We start from the raw sequence: 17,611 nt of genomic DNA on the forward strand, positions 1-17,611 counted from the left end.
AAGGGGCAGTAGCTGTGGACTCTTTTTTTGGTGTGTCCTTTTTTTTTGGAGGGCAATTGGGGTTAAGCGACTTGCCCAAGGTCACACAGCTAGTTTTTATGTCAAGTGTCTGAGGTCAAATTCATTGTGCCACCTAGCAGCCCGCTGTGGACTTTTGAAATGGTATCCACGTCTCCATCTTGGGTGACCAGGGAAGAATCAAGATACTGGCCTGTTCAGAAGTAGCAGCACTCCTAGCTTTCAGGTAGGATACCCCTGCTCTCCAGGCTAAATTTGATGACAGATGGTCATTGTCTATTGCTATGAATGAGGGTGGGGAGAAGGGAGATTAGGACAGATGTGATGGTGGAGACACTGGCTTTCCATTCCTCATTAGAGGACCACATTTCCTGCCAAAGATGTCCTCAGAGCCAAATTAAAAGATGTTCAAACAGGAAAATGGCCCTGCTCCCCACCACCTTCACATATCCACCCCCATATTCATGCACAAGAAAGGGGAGGCATGACCATGTAATCTGGGCTCCATAGTTTTAGTCTCAAACAGACAGGATCCTATCTTGGGGGCTGCCTCAAAAGGCTCTTTTTCCTTCTAAGCTTATTGCCCCTTCCTGGAGTTTATACTGGGAAAATCTCCAAATGTGCGTGCATCGAAATTTCCACAAATATGAGCAGCAGGGGTCCTTAGCTATTACATAAATACTCAAGATAGCATACACATATGGATAGAGGATAATTTGTATTTTAGCCTACAGAAAATTCAGACAATGAAAACAAACACTGAAAACACAGAAAGAACTCATAGTGAACTCAGTAGGAACTCAGTTCAGTTCCCATCAGGGCAACATTCCAATATTCTGGCGAATTCTTATTTTTCCCCAGAGTCTACAAGGTCCTTCCATACCTTAATGGGACACCTGTGATTTGGTCTATTCCCCCAAGGCAAACACCTTTGGAGCTAGCTAGAAGGCAACCTCCTTCTCATTAGAACCGTATTGTCTGAATTCTGAAGGATTTTTTGAGGAAATATGCTATTCTCCTCCAGAGAAAAAAACTGATGAAGGATGAATGTAGATCGAAGCATTTTTTTTACTTTATTTTTCTTGGTTTTTTTTTTTGTCTGTCTTTCTTCACAACATGGCTAATATGGAAATATGTTCTGCATGGATGCACATGTATTTAATCTATATCAAATTGCTTGCCTTCTCAAGGAGGAAGGAAGGGAGGAGTTGGGGTGGGGAGGAAGGGAGAAAATTTGAAACTAAATTTTTAAAATGATGTTAAAAATTAGTTTTATGTGTAATTGGAAAAAAATTAAAAATCGCTTCAAAACTGTATTGTGTGGGTCATACGGTCCCTTTTGGGGCTTTAATGCCTTCTGCTCCTTCAGCTGAAGGGGCTACACAAGCCATGCTTCTCATTTCTCCAAGAGGCATGCTGCTCAGGGAAATTCCCTCTTTTTTTCTAGAAGATCTGATGCCCAAACTCTAGAGGTTAAGATCACACTCTAGCAAATCCCACACTGGTGCTGCACAGGATCCTCTCTTCCTCTAGAAGGCTAGATTCTAAAATTGCATGACCAAGAAAAGCACAATTCTCCCTCCTTTATACAGGAGGCTGGGCATCGTTCACGAGCCTTGGGCTTAGTGGTCAAACATGTCTGACTTTTATATTTCTGCAAGGACTCTATCATTACCCAACTGCCACCGTCTCTTGGGCTGGAAAATCCCCTGCCAGGCCTCTGGTCTCTGACTTAGATTTTAAAAAAAGCTATAGGCAAACATGTCATTCTCCTGTACTTCTGCCCCATGTCCATCGTTAGTGGCTTTTGGGGGGAGGAGACAGCAAGAAAGCCCAGGCTTTCCCATCTGCCCACTTCTAGACCACATTTCTCCTCTGCTCCAGTCTATCCTCTAAATGGAAAAAAAGAAAAAGAAAAAAAGTAAGGAAAAGATTCGAGCATCTTCATTGACTCACTTTTGTAGCCAGCTCAGAGGCAGGACTCCTTTAGACAAAAGTCCATCCTTCCTAGATTTCCAAATAGCCAGTATGGACTCCTGTCACCGGAAACCAATCAGGAGCTATCTTTGTCCTCTCAACTAAGTGCCAATGGTCAAGTCCATATTCTATAGTCAAAGAGTTATATTCATATAGTCATCCTTTGGGCAGTTAGGTGACACAGTGGATAGAGTACTACACATAGAGTCAGGAAGACCTGAGTTAAAATTCAGCCTTAGACACTTACAAGTTGTGGGCAAGTCTCTAAAGCCCTGCTTACCTCAGTTTCCTCATCTGTAAAATGAGCTGGAGAAGGAAATGGCAAACCATTCTAGTATCTGCCAAGAAAACCCCAGATGGGGTCATGAAGAGTCAGACATGATTGAAACAACTGAACAATGAGGATGTACACTCATCTAACTTCTCACTCTTCCCTTACAGACGTAACAACAGATATAACTTTGGTAACTCTCTGATCACAAATATCAAGAAAGTATAAAACAGGGAGACATTTACTCACCAGAAAAGGTTGGCCATTATCATGGAAGATGCCAAGTGGAAACTCCAGAGAGAAAAAGGATTCCCTAGAGATGAGGAGAGATTATATATGCTCCTGATTGCAGATGATTTTGCTATTGCATCAAGCCCTCTTAAATGATAGTACAGGGTCTTAGATCTGCTTTACTAGAAAGATAGCTGTTCAAGGGGTCAACAATCTCTTTTAGTTACATTCATTAGTTCAGGGGAAAAAATCAGCACCCCGAACTTCAGAGAAAATCCAAACAAAGAAAATAGAGAAAATACAAGCAGAGAAATAAAGGCCAACTTCTAACTGTCTAAGAAATCAGCACAGATCAACAGACAGGTCCAACTGTCTGACGAAGGCAATACATACATACGGTAGTTACTAGAGAGAGAAGCACCAACATCTGGGTTTTTCAAAGCCTGGGTCGGGGGTCCTTAACAGCTACCCAGAGTCTCATTTGGTCAAAGCACAAGAACACTCTTCCAATGAGTGAGCCCCAAAGCAAAATGTTAACCTGAGAGAGAGGGAGAGAGAGAGAGAGAGAGAGAGAGTGAGTGGCAAGCCTCCCCTAATCAAGCTTCTCTTGTTGGGCTCCATGTGAGGCTTATTAATGGTTAGGGAAGATCTTATATCCCATTAACATTACAAATGCCTAATTTTTAAATGAACAGTTTGGTGGTCCATCAGTTCATATATTTTTGGCAGGCACTATGGATAGACAATGACATGGGTCAAAGATTAAAAAGGAGGATGAGAGGAAGCCTTTGGGAAATTGTAGAATGGTTTTTTTGTTTTGTTTTTTACTATCTCCAAACTTCTCCCTGAAACAAATGTCTATCTTTTCCACATCAATGTCTTCTAGTGATGCCGTATGTCTATGAGTTGTGAATACCAGTCTCTGAAAACTTGAAGTTGTAGCTGATCCAAAGGATTGTGGAGAGGCCCAAGGGAAGCATAAGCAGGCTGTGACATATTAGCAATGAAGATTTGTAAGGAGAGGCCGCATAAAGGATAGCATCGGAGGGATATATGATTGTAAAAGGAGGTGAGCTGATCACATAGTGACAGTAAGAGATAACCAATCGGCGCAGTGAATAGAGCACCGGCCCTGGAGTCAGGAGGATCTGAGTTCAAATCTGGACTCAGACACTTAACACAAAAACTAGCCATGTGACCTTGGTCAAGTCACTTAAGCCCAACTGCCCTCCCTCCCAAAAAAAAGCAAAAAAAAAAAGAGAGAGATAACCAATGAATAACTTGCATGTTCCATTGTCATCAACATAATGTCAAGAACTGGAGGAAAAGTTCTCAGAATGTTGGTGCAATGGAGTCTTGGATTTAGAATCATATGGTCTGGGTTCAAGTATCAGCTTTGCCACTTAATACCTTTGTGACTTTGGACAAATCACTTCAGTTCTTTTGACTTTAGTTTCTTCTTCTGTAACATGAAGAGTGGCATTAGACAGACAAAATGACTTCTTATAGCCTTCAGCTCCAAGTCCATAAACTCATGAACCTATAAAAACTAGATGTACCCTCTGCAGAAAATTTGTGAGTGGACATGGACAAAAGTTCCAAAGAATGAAAGTCATGAGTAGGTTGGGAAGTGCACCATTGGAGGGATTATATACATTAATGAGACCACAGAGCTATTGAAGTATCAAAGGATAGCTTTCCAAAAATGAGATGGGCTGCCTTACAAGATGATAGGTTCCCTCTACTCTGAAGCTGAGGTTTGAAGTCTGCCAACTTGCAGGGTATATTATAGAAGAAGAAATTCCTGTTCAGATGTGGGTTGCACTAAGCTCACTTCTGACTCAGAGATTCTGACTCAGATTCATTGCCTCCCTTATGTAATCTATAGTAAAATATAAGCTCTTTTGTTCAGCATTTAAAAACTTTTGCAATCTGACTCCAGCCCATTTCCAATTTTATTGAACTTTTTCACGCAATCCACATTCTTCATGTTAGAATATAAGCTCCTTGAGGGCAGGGTCAATTTCTTTTTGTATCTTTAGTACCTGGTATTTAATAAATGCTTACTGGATGAATATATGATTGAATTGTGTGATTCCCTAGGAAGTACCTGCTATTCCATAATCCAGAAGGTCTACTCTTTCAGAAGGGTCTGGAGTTTTCTGAGGCCCAGTCATAGGATACCATCCCCTAATCAAATACAAAACATAGCAGACACTCAGGCAATTACTATTAATACCTATAGAAGCAACGAAACTGCATTATATTGGCAAAAAGAGGGATAGAACGGGGCAGGAAGAGGGGAGAGAGGAAATAGGAATGTGTCATGTTCCTTGAAATCTCAGAATTTGTCATCTCTTCCCACTAATAGCCATTTACATTCCTGGGACACAAACTTTGGTGATTCCTTTGCCTTCCTTGGCCTTTATTTTCCCTTCTTTGAAATGGAGAAGAAAGCTGTTGCTTCTTATATAACAGCAGGCCACATTTATGAAGCAGCAGCATAAGGTAATATAGGAAAGGCACTGGAACCAGAGCCTGGGGAGACCTGAGCTCAGACCTACCCCTGTCATTAGCCATGTGCCCCAGGGAAAGTCAATTAACTTCCCTGACCTTAATCTGTAAAATGGGAATAATCATACTTGTAGGCCCTGGTTCATCAAATTGTTGTGAGGCCCAAATGAGATCATGTATGTAGAGCTAAAAGCTATGTAAATGTCAACTATGATGATGATGAGGAGGAGGAGGAGGAAGATGTTTTAAATATAGGCGGTTAGTGACAGAGCAGAGAGAGTGCTAGACCTGGAGTCAGGAAGGACAGAGTTCAAATTCTGTCTTAGACACTAGATGTATGACCCTGGACAAATCATTTAATTACCGCCTGTCTCAGTTTCCTCAACTGTAAAATGGGGATCATGATAGCACCTACCTCTTAGGATTCTAGTGATGATAAAATGAAATAATATTCATAAAGCACTTTGCAAACCCCAAAGTGCTATATAAATATCAGCTATTGCTATTCTTTTACAAATGTTATTTTACTTTACGATATTTTTTACTACTAAGATTTTATCACTGCAAGGAACGTGTTCCACCAATGAAGATTAACACTGTGTCTTTGACTTTTAAACTTCTGGATTTAAGCAGATTTTTAACCTGAGGACTATTAACTTGATTTTAAACGGTATTCAAATCCAGCCTCACACTTACTAGCTGTGTGACCCTGGCAAGTCACTTAATCCTTTTGCTTCTTTAAAAAAAAATTGATAATTGTATTTCAATATAACTGTTTTCCTTTGCAATCCTATAGATTTTATTTTATGCATTCAAAAACATTATTCTGAAAATAAATTGATAGACTTCACCAGATACAGTGAAAAGGGTCAATGGCAAAAGAAAAAAATGATCAAGAATCTCAGACTTAGGCCATTGCCTGGGGCAGGAATGGGTCAAGGCCTAGGATCACACAGCCAGTATTCTTCAGAGGCCAGGCTTGGACCCAAGTCTTCATAACTCTGGGACCAGTTCTCGCTAGACTGCGTTCTCATTACCATCATTACTAATAGAATTATCTAGAACTTTAAGGTTTATAAAAGAACCCAGCGTGGGGGAGTCTTACAGACAAAAATTATAGAAAACTCCCTGCTCTCCAAATCAGGGTCCCTTCAGCCAAGATTCCTGACTTCAAGATTTCAACACCTGGCTGCACTTGTGTTATGCTCCAAAAATTCACCCAGATGCTATTTTAGGAAATCTCTGAGCTTCTCTCCTTACAGAAAGTACAATTCTGCTTTGTGGTGTGCCCCATCTGTTTGTTGCAGAGATTTCCTAGCTGCCAGCCTTCCTGCTGCCTCCCAGCTCCCTGGCACAGGTATCGATTATGAGCTAACCCATTAGTATACTTTAGGAATTAGTCAGGGCTTTTGTTACCTCAGCTGGAGCCTGAAGAAGTTGGATTAGGTCAGAGGTTTTCAAAGGCTACCATCTTTTCAGTGGGTCTATGAGGTCACAACGATTTTTATAATAATACTAAGGTGTTTTCATTTCTAATATAGTAAATATATATATATATACTACACATAGTATATATTACAATATATAGTATATATTATACATTATACATATATATTGCTATATATATAGTATACAGAATAAATAGAAGCTCTTTGGGAGATCAGTTTTTAAGATTATGAAAATCTTGAGACCAAAAAGTTTGAGAACTACTGGACTAGGTAATCTTAAAGTCTTTTCTAATTGTAACAATCTATGGACCCTTCCTGATCTGGGGGAAGGCCCAGAGCCTGGGCTTGGCCCCTGGTCTGTGTTGGGGCTAGAGTCTGTCTGAGTTAGGCATCAGGAGACTTAGAAAGTAAGGATTAGATGTTACCAACTTATCTGTTACAAGGCCTTCTTTTTTTTTTGCCAGGTTGGAAGATGAGGGGGGAAAAAAAAGAAAGGAAAAGAAAGAAGAGAGAACCATGGAGGCAGGTTTTTTTTTAATGCAGAGAAGAGAACAGAAAGGAGGCTGTTAAGAAGCTCTGACCAGCAGGACAGTCATGAAAAACTGTGGTTTGAACTTCATATACATACTTATTGATATATATTTTTTTGCCTTTTTTTTTTGGAAGGGGGAGGGCAGGGCAATTGAGGTTAAATGACTTGCCCAAGGTCACACAGCCAGTAAGTGTTAAGTGTCTGAGGCCGGATTTGAACTTAGGTCCTCCTGACTCTGGGGCTGGTGCTCTATTTACCGTGCCACCTAGCCGCCCCCCTTATTTATATTTTTAAAAAAGCAAACTGTGCATGAGATCTACCCTTTTATTCTGTTCTGCTATGCATATGAAAATGCCTTTTTATTTGGTGTTTAAGTTCAGAATAAAAATAAATTTTTATAAAAAGCTGTTACTGGTTAATGGAAGTTGGGCTTAGGTCAAATGATTTTCAGTATGATTCTTACAAAGGTTCAAATCCACCAGGTGTGAAGGAAGCCAAGCTTGGAGGCTAGGGGGAGAGGGGTTGTGGGGATTTTTGCTGCTCACTCTAGCTAGGCTTGCAGCTGGATAGATATTGGCCATTGTCCCATTATGCTCCATTGACAGCAGAGCATGTAACCTCAGGGTTTGGCCCCCGCGGCCTTTCGCTTCCCATGAGTAATGACCCAAACATGTAGCTTTACTTGGCTTCCCACACAGCCCTGGGGGCTGGAGTTGGGGGGTGGGGTAGGGAGGGTAGCCGGGGAGGCAAACCTACACCAGTCCCTCCTGGATCATGTTTCACTGGCTCTAAACATGGTCTCCAGGCCCTAGCAAAGCTTCAGCCAGTCTTAACCATTTAGGGCTTTGTAAACAGGGAGAAGGAGACCCCCACTGGAGCTCCCAAACCTTCAGAAGTGTGTCCCAGTCCTCTAAGGAGGGAAGGAACCAGTTTGTCTGTCCTGTGTATGAGGCAAAGAAGAGCTTCTGGGTGAACCTTGAGTCCTGAACTATGAAACCATAAAAGGACAGAGAAAGGGGTGACCAGAGAGGGATGGTGCAATCTTCCCAGATGTGAATCTCTGCTATCATCAGCTCCCAGCTGCAGATCCTTATCTTAACCCCTGCCAAATAACTGGGAAGATGTGGGCCAAGGACAGCATAACCTTCCGCTACTTTTACTAGACACAGCAGCTCCAGGACTGGACGCTACTAATGGCTCAATTTTTCTAAGTTTCAGACAAACAAGCACCTTTGTAAATATTTTTAAATCACTTAGCACAGCACCTGGCACATAGTAGGTGTGATATAAATGCTTATTCCTGTTCTTTCTCCAAGACAATTCTTCACCCCCAACATACCAATGGTCTTCACTGATTTCTCTTAATATCACAAGAATACCAATGAAGCACTTGGGCTGTCCATCCATTATCCCTCTCCCTGTGATCTCTTTTGTTTATGTCTTTCCTAGATAACATCCTTTTCTCCAGATCACCTTTGTAATAATTCCTGGTTTGTACTGCGGTCTAGCCAGCTTGTACCCACCATATGCATTTTCATTATCCTCTGTCTAGCTAATAATCATTTCTGGCTCGGTCCTTAGGAGGTTACAGTGTTCCCTGAGTTGTAGTCATAACTGGAAGGGGTCTTAGAGACCATGCATCTAAATCCTCTCATTTTACAGATAAGGAATCCAAGGTCCAGGCTGGTTCAGTGATTTTCTTGCCCAAGGTCACAGTGTTAGCAAATGTCAAAATCAGGATTTGAATACGGCTCCTAGAGTTAGACTATATGGAAAGCTGAGCATCCCAGAACCAACACTTTCGAATTGTGATGCTGGAGAAGACTTTGAAAGTCCCTTGCACAGCAAAGAAATCAAATCAGTTGATACTTAAATTAATTCAAGCTATTCACTGGAAGGTCAAATACTGAAACCAAGATGGTAATACTTTGGCCATATAATGAGAAGACAGAACTCATTGTAAAAGACATTGATATTGGGAAAGATTGAAGTCAAAAGGAGAAGGGGAAGGCAGAGGATGAGGTGGATAGATAGTCTTGGAAGCTTGGACAGCCTTTGGGAGGTAGTGGAGGGACAGAAGGGTCTAGTACATTATGATCCATGGGATCATGACAGGTTGGACATGAATGAGTGACTGAACAATGAAACCTCAGAATTCAGAGGTAGTACTCTTTCCTTTCCACTATAATGCTTCTCATGAATAGCAGTAATTATTATCAGTAACTTCCTGGTCAGGAATTTCCCTTTGGGTGCTTAGTCTCTGGGAGCCCCACCCCCAACCCCATCACCTGCATATGCACTGTACCTTCTCTTTGGCAGCATGAGAACTAATGCCAGTGTCTCTTTCCCTTACATGTAGACATACCTCCCTCTCCATAAGCTATGGGAATTCTGTTCTTTAACCATAGATTAGATTTCAGCCTGCACTGCCACACAACAGTTCCTAGTATATGTAGATGGGTCTGCTAATGTGCCATAGTCTTAAGGTGAAAATATGTTTAATATAATTTTTAATATTAATATATATTAATATATACATAGAGCCTATATCAGATTGCATGCTATCATGGGGAGGGGGGAGGTGAGGGAAGGGGAGAAAAATGGGAACTCAAAAGCTTGTAGAACTAAATGTTGTAAACCAAAAATAAATAAATTTTTTTAAAGTATGGCATAACGTGTCATAGTCCTGGAAAGCTCCTGCTTGTCACAGACGCAGAGGACCTCTCCTGTCTGTCTCTGTGGTGGCTTATTCCCATAGCACCCAGAACTAAGGGTATAGGCATTCAGATGGGAGAGGTAAGGGTCAGAGAAGAAGCCAGAAGAGTTCACACAATGAATCAGGCACTGAAGCTTTCCCTTCATCCCCACTCTATTATTGAACCCCCAGAGTCTCCATATTTTTCTAAATGGATCCCCAAGAACTATTCCCCAAAGTCAAACGATCAAAAGATAGGAATGGTTTTCAAAAAAAAGGACTGTGAACTACAAATGATCACCTGAAAACATTGTCCAAATCACTTTTATAAAGAGAAATGCAAATTAAAATAATTTTGGAGTTTCCTCTTATGCCATGCAAAAGATAACAAGAGTTAATTTTCTGGTACTTATGAAGAAACAGGCACCCTAATACGTTATTGGTTAATCTGTGAAGTCATCAAACCATTCTGTATTATAATTTGGAATAATGGGGAAAAAAAAGCAGCTAAACTGTCCAGATGCTTTCACCAAATGACCCAATTTCTGCACATATACCCCAAAGAAGCCAAAGACGGGGAATAAGTCCAATGCATACTGAAATCTTTTTATCAGAACACTTTGTGATACTAAAGAAATAGAAATAAAATCAGTGCTCACAAATTGGGGAGCAGCCGAAAAATAATGGTATATGTAATGGGGGTGATCTGCTGGATTGTGGCATTTCCCATGGAGCTGAGCCTGCAACCTGACCTCTTTCAGTGGGTCCCACACTTAGGTTGCTTCCAGTGATGCATGTACTCTGGCCTTATGCATAAGGGTATTCAAAACCAGAGGCTCCTGGCTGGTCCCTTGGTCCCCATGATGGGGGGGGGGGGGGGGGCGGGGCGGGGTAGGGATGTGCTTGACCCTTAGAAGATTGCCCACTAAGTTAGAAGTCATTCGTGAATAGACTTTAAGAGTGACTCTCTCTCTCTCTCTCTCTCTCTCTCTCTCTCTCTCTGTCTCTCTGTCTGTCTCTCTTTCTCCCCCAAACTCCATTTCTTTCTCTATTTTTCTCTATTACTTCTCTTTAAGTATGTTACTTGGGACTCAGATACCCTCTCCCTCAGACTTCCAGTGAGATAGAGAGATCTCTTTCCTCTCCCCTCGGCAATAATAGCAGCTGCATGCATGTGGCAGAGAACATGTGCTTTCCTGGGCAAACCTGGGTTTGGATCTCAAGTCCTTGGCTACCTCATGTGTTTTGCATTTCTTTTCCTGAGCACAAGTGATCAAACAGTAATCTTGAGATGGGTGTTTCAAGCCTAAACCACTACCTCATGAGCTCAAGATTGCTGGAGATATTGAGAGGGCTTAGAGCCTGACAGAAGAAGGCACTCCCCGAGGCTACACCCTTTTTTGGAGGAAAAGGCCACTGACAGAAGAATGAGCCATTTGTGCCTCACTGGCTAGTAGATGTGGACCTTGAATGACCTGCTGCTTGGGCAATGTGGATCTATGTGAAGGTAAAATGCCAGTCCGGCAGTTCACAAGCTTCCTAGGAATCATTACTACATCCCAAGAGAATATAAGAGGAATGATGAATCATTTTCTCCAATGAAGGAAATTTTCCCTTTTGCCAGTTGACCTCCACTCAGAGAACCAACAGATCCTGACGTCTCTAACTCAGAAGGCCACTCCTAAGACTTGGAATTGCCCACCTCAGGATTGCCCACTATTTCATGTTTTAAGTATTTACTGATGTATGCTTATGCCTTATTACACCATGAACCATAGTCATCATCTCTGTCACTGACTTTGAATAGTGTTGATTTACTCCTCTATGGCCCCCCTCACCAATTCAGTAAATTTCTAGACCAAACTGTCATTCTCTGCAGACCACTTCCCTAGGTTTGTTGTCTCACCCATTCGAATGTAAGTTCACTGAGGGTAATGGGCTGTTTCTGCTTTTGTAATTGTACCCTCATTACTTAACACAGTACTTGGCACATAAGGACTTAATAAATGTTTTAAAATATTCTTGCTAAAAAAAAAAAAACCCACCGCGTGTGCTTCTGAGTCTTTATTTTTCAAGGATTTTAAGGTGAAGGAAATAAATAGCTGACATATATGTGTGTGTGTATACATACATATATAGTATCTATTAAAGGACTCTGGTAAAATTTTTGGACAGTTCCGAGATGAAATTCAAACCTAAATTTGGTACAAGAGATTTTCCTCAGAGTTCAACAATGAGTTGGGAATAGATGAGCCAGAGAGTTAAAGCAAAAGTTTGGTGCTCTCTTGTAGGGGTCAAGTTCTCCCCAGGGCTTAATCTGGTCTGGGTATGACCAGAGCTATCGTCATTGTTCTGAGAGTTGCAGGTCATTGACAGTTAACAAAAAGACTGATAGCTTTAGCAGAAGGGTATTCAAGGATCTTGAGGACATCTGGAATTGAATGAGTTGCAGAAAGCTTCCCTGATACTAAGTTGCCCACCATGATCTGTAAACCAAACATTAGAACCGTTCTGGGGCTCCTAATGGATGTTTTATCCTCAGGTGACAAGGAAGTGTTATCAAAAGACTGCGTCAATCAAGTCTTGAGGATTATTTTAAGACTTTTGAAGGAAAAACAAATCTAAATTACATGGAAACAGTTAGGATATTACCCCTGTCATAGACCCCTAAGTGAAAATAGAATATTGTTGTACAGTACAACATGACAAATATAAGGAATTCAAAAAATGTATGAATTGAAATAAAATAAAATAAGAACTATGAAAATAAACAGATCCAAGAAAACAGTTACACAATGACTTCAACAATAAAAGGAAATTGAACTTTTCATAATTGAAAAAAGCTGTGAAAAAGAGATAATGAAACTTCCTCATGTCAGGGAGACAGAAGATAACAAGTATAGAGTATTGTATACGTTGGGTAAAATCTGCTCTCTGTATCAAGTGTTTTTTTTGTTCTTTTCTTTTCTTATACTTTCTCTTCCATCTTTCCTTCTCTCTCTCTCTCTCTCTCTCTCTCTCTCTCTCTCTCTCTCTCTCTCGATCCCCCCTCCCATACCGGTCTCCCCAGCTTGCCCAGGCTAGAAGTGAAATGGCTATTTATGGGCCCATCCCATGGCATGGAGGCTTTGACATGCTTTGTTTCTGACCTGGGCTGGTTTTTTCCTCCTTGGGCAACCTGGTATGCTTATAGGAAATAAAAACACACAGTGACATCCAAACAATTTATTTGGCAAGGTATGTGGTTGCAGAAATAAATTGGGTACAACGCTCTTGGTCAATGCAACGACAGCAGAGGCTCATGGCTCTTTGGCTTTTATAACATTTTTACATAATATATCAGTAAAGTTGTAATTAGATCAAGTGTGTATTGATGTCTTATCAGGGGGGTTTTACAGAAAACATTTGAAGGACATAAGCTCAAAGGTTGGTAAAACTTACAGTCACAAAAAGAATGGTCATGAAACAGTCACTTTGACTTAATAGTGCCCACCCTACTGCCATGAAACTTACCTTATTGGTGCGAGATTTAGTTGCTGTTGTTGTTCATTCTTTGTGATCCCATTTGGGGTTTTCCTGGCAAAGAAAAGAGTGCTTTGACATTTCCTTTTCCAGTTCATTTTACAGATGGGGAAACCGAGGCAAATAGGATTAAGTGACTTGCCCAGGGTCACACAGTTAGTAGGTGTCTGAGGCTAGATGAGTCTTCCTGACTCCAGGCAAAGCACTCTATCCACTGCTCCACCTAGCAGCCAGACTTTGTCCAGACACATGATCAGTTTTAACCCTTTCGCAGCTCAGAAATGCCCAACTCAATCCACTAGTCTCAACCTCCTCAAGTAACAAATTACAGATATACACCACTACTCCGGCAAGATGTTTCTCTTTTCTTTTTTTTTTTTTACATTTTAGTAGTATTTTATTTTTTCCCAATTACATGTCAAGAAAATTTTTAGCATTCATTTTTACAACATTTGGAGTTCCAAATTTTTCTCCTTCCCTCTCTTCCCCTCTTCCAAAAGTGGTAGGCAATTTGATATAGGTTATACATGTGCTATCATGTAAAACATATTTTCATATTAGCCACAGTTGTGAAGGATAAAGTAAAATTGCAAAAGAATAAAGTAACTAAAAAATATATGTTTCAATCTACATGCAGAGTCCACCGGTTCTTTATCTGAACGCCGATAACATTTTCATTCATAAGTCCTTTGTACTTGCCTTGGATCATTGTGTTGCTTAGAAGAACTGAGTCATTCATAGTTGATAAGATTTTTTTTCTTAACAGATTTTCTTTGTTACAAGGGAATGTTCAATGTCTACCTAAAATCATAGACTTTTTCTTTAGCTGGAAAGAACATTGTTGAGTAACTATTCCCAACAAGGAAATTGAGATTCAGAGAAATAAGTGATTTGCCCAAAGTCATATACAAAGGCAGAGACCATGTCATCCTGCATCACAACTAGCACCATCTCTTTCCTGTAGTAGTTCCTTAATCAATTTTTTCGGAATGGCACTTAGCAACAGTCAGAAGGAGATGCCTTATTTTGCCCTAAGATTCACACCACTCTAGCATATAACTCAGTCTTCAACACAAAGCCTCTCAGGTACTTTCAGCCCATACCCCAAGACCTCTCTGTTCAGTAGGTAGAATTAAGGTGCTAGGAAAGAGAAAACTGGAAAAGAGAAGAGAAATTCACCTCCTTCCTTTGGAGAGGTGGGGGACTATGGGTGTAGGATGTTGTATGTGCTGCCAGATGTATCTGAAGGGTCAATGGTTTTTACTTATGTTGTTTTCATACATGGAAAGGTTCACTATGGGGATGGTATAGTTAGAATAGACTGATTTAAAAAATCTGAAAGGCATCAATAATTTTACTAAATAAATTTTACTAAATAAAATTACTAAAATCAACTAATTTTACATAAGAAAGAAACCTCATTGCCACCTTATAGGATCATAGATATATACGTAGAAGAAATCTCAGAGGCATCTGGTTCAAGCTCCTCATTTTACAGATGAGGAAATTGAGGCAAGTTAAGTGACTTGCCCCAAATCACACAGATAGTAAGCATAAAAAGAAGGAGTTGTTGAACCCAGGTCCACTAGATTCAGGAGCCCATTCACTTTCTCCTGTTTCATATGCCCTCTCATCTTACACCCCTCTGGTCTCTGTCTTCAAATAGTTCTGAACAATTGAACTTCAATCTCTTTGTGTCAATTTCATAGAGGGCATCATGGTACTTTACCAGACTGGTGATCAAAAATGCCATGTCTATCTTCATAACCTAAAATGAGTCTTTTAGAGATACTCGAGAACTTTCTCTACCCCTCTCTACTTATAATTGACTTGTTCAAAGTCATACAGCATCTCAATGCAGAGAGATGTGAATAGAAATAGTTGTGAAAACTATAATGAACTATGAGATGTTTTTTCTTAACTGTTTTCCTTTGCCATAAGGATTAGTCTCAAGAGTCAAGAGTAGGACCTTGTTCTTCAAATATTCATTGAGTGTGAGACTAGCTGCATGGCCTTGGGCAAGTTCCTTAACTCCAATAAGTTTTTGTTTCATCAACTATAAAATGTCCTACCTAACTCATCAGGTTGTTATAAAGATAAAATGTGATAATGCACATGAAAGTGTTTTGAAAAATTGTAAAGTGCTATACAAATGTAGTTTATTGATCTTTATGGAGGAAAAACACTGGTGTAGGGAGGGAAGTAGTAGACCTCCTAGGGACCACAAGCAAGCAGCCAGGGGCAGGGCAAGAGTGCTACCATTTCACGGTCTATATTGATTCATTCTTCCATTCAGCAAGAATTTATTAAGGAATTCCGACATGCAAGGCATGATGGTAGTTGTTATGCAGAATGACATAGTCTCTGCCTTCAAAAAAGCTCTCAATCCTAATACTTGTGTTCTGTCCTAGAAAAGGGGCTTGGAGACCTTAGGATGGACCAGAGATAACTGGGAAATAAAGACCACAAGGAGAGACAAGGAAAAGCAAGATGATTATTCAGGTTTCTTGGAGAAGAGAGAGTAGAAGGGAAAAGGTTGGGAGGCATATAACGGTCTTCATGTCTCTTTGACCAAGAGGAAATGAGCTCATTCCTTCTCTACAAAATCAGCATGACAGCCTCCAGCCAAGTAATCTGGAGTCATGAAGGTTGTTAGGGGATCTTCATGAATCACGATAGAGTTATAATTTCTCGGCCCTTGGGAATTTCCTGAAAACCAGGTGCCACCAAAGCAGTTTCGGGCAAGTCCTGTTTACATTTTGACCATGTTAATTTACAATCAGTTAGTGACAAGAACCCTGTGACCACAATTTGATAAATAGATGAATGGAATTCAAACAGGAAATATACATTATGTCAGCTGGAAAGGAACTCATAACCTGAGCTACTATTGCCCCCCAGATTTTATCCTTCTTCCAGGGTTTCAAGATGGTCAAATTAAGCAAGACTTTATCCAAAGGACACCAGATCACATGCCTTGGGACTTGGAAAAATTTGTATATTTTTCTACCTTTTGAGGGGCCATTACTAAATGACCTGGCATCTTGGGAATTTATTATCTAAACTACTCTTCAAAGGTCAGTGTCATGTAGCAGATTGAACACTGGGCTTGGGGTTAGAGAACCTGGTTTCACGTCAGAGATCGCTCTTTCCTGTTTAGGTCACCTTCTCAATGTCACAGTTTCCAAAGTAAAATGAGAGTTGGAATAGATCAAAGGCTCTGGATCTTTTTGTTGGGTCATGAACCCCACTTTGGGTACTGTCTGGTGAAGTCTATGGACCCCTCTCAGGATGATGTTTTATTTTATTTTATTGCTTTTTGGAGAGGTGAAGGCAGGACAAGTTGGGGTTAAGTGACTTACCCAAGATCACACGGCTAGTAAGTATTAAATGTCTGAGGCCGAATTTGAACTCACATCCTCCTGACTCCAGGGCTGCTGCTCTATTCACTGAACCATCTAGTCGCCCCCTTTTAAAATTTTTTTTAAATTTTTTGCTCAGGATGATGTTTTAAATGCATAAAACGAGATGCACAGAATCACAAAAGAAGGTAATTATATTGAAATGCAGGTACCAAAATAGATTAAAAAAAAAAAAAACAAGTTCCCAGACCCCAAGTTAAGAATTCCTGGCTTAAATGATCCATAAGGTTCCTTTAAATACTACTGAAAGTTGCTTAGCATTTTAGGGTTTACAAAGGTCTTTACATAAGTTATCTCCTTTGATCCTCTCAACAAACTTCTGAAGTTGATACCATTATTATTTCCATTTTACTGCTGAATCTGCATTTTATTTTTAAATCTATGATACTAGTTCTTGTGGCTAGAGAAATAAAGCACCTCTTTCCCAGCCTCTTGAAGTCTTGACTCTGGTTGATCAAAACTGCATCCTCTTTCTCTTGTTCTCATTGCTTCTTCTGCCCTTTTAGAAACTGACCCAAATCTAGGGGCTCAGTTTTCCAAGGTCATCAAAGACTTCTGGACACAACCAGGAGAAATGGCCAGAACTTAGGAAGATATGTCCCAGTATGCCTGCTCTGTAACCAATCACCATGACTAAGACCCCAAATCACAATGGTCCAGTCTTGATTAAGAAGTCTATCCTATCCCAGTGACTAGGGTCCTGGAACACTCCAGGGCAGGATGAAGGAGTAGCCACACAAAGGAAAGGTTTGACTTGTTACCTCTTGCCTGGACTATTAATAGCCTACTAATTAATCTCCCTTCCCCCCCCTTTTCAGGTTCTCCATTCTCCCATTTATCCTCCACACAACTGCCAGATAAATATTCTTTTTTTTTTTTTTTGCTCCTTTTTGGAGGGCAGTTGGGGTTAAGTGACTTGCCCAAGGTCACACAGCTATTTTTTGTGTTAAGTGTCTGAGGCCCGATCTGAACCCAGGTCCT

Source organism: Petaurus breviceps, unplaced genomic scaffold, assembly GCF_028583685.1.
Source record: "Petaurus breviceps papuanus isolate PSGF00001 unplaced genomic scaffold, PetGlider_PUasm1.0 90762, whole genome shotgun sequence".
Classification (NCBI taxonomy): domain Eukaryota; kingdom Metazoa; phylum Chordata; class Mammalia; order Diprotodontia; family Petauridae; genus Petaurus; species Petaurus breviceps.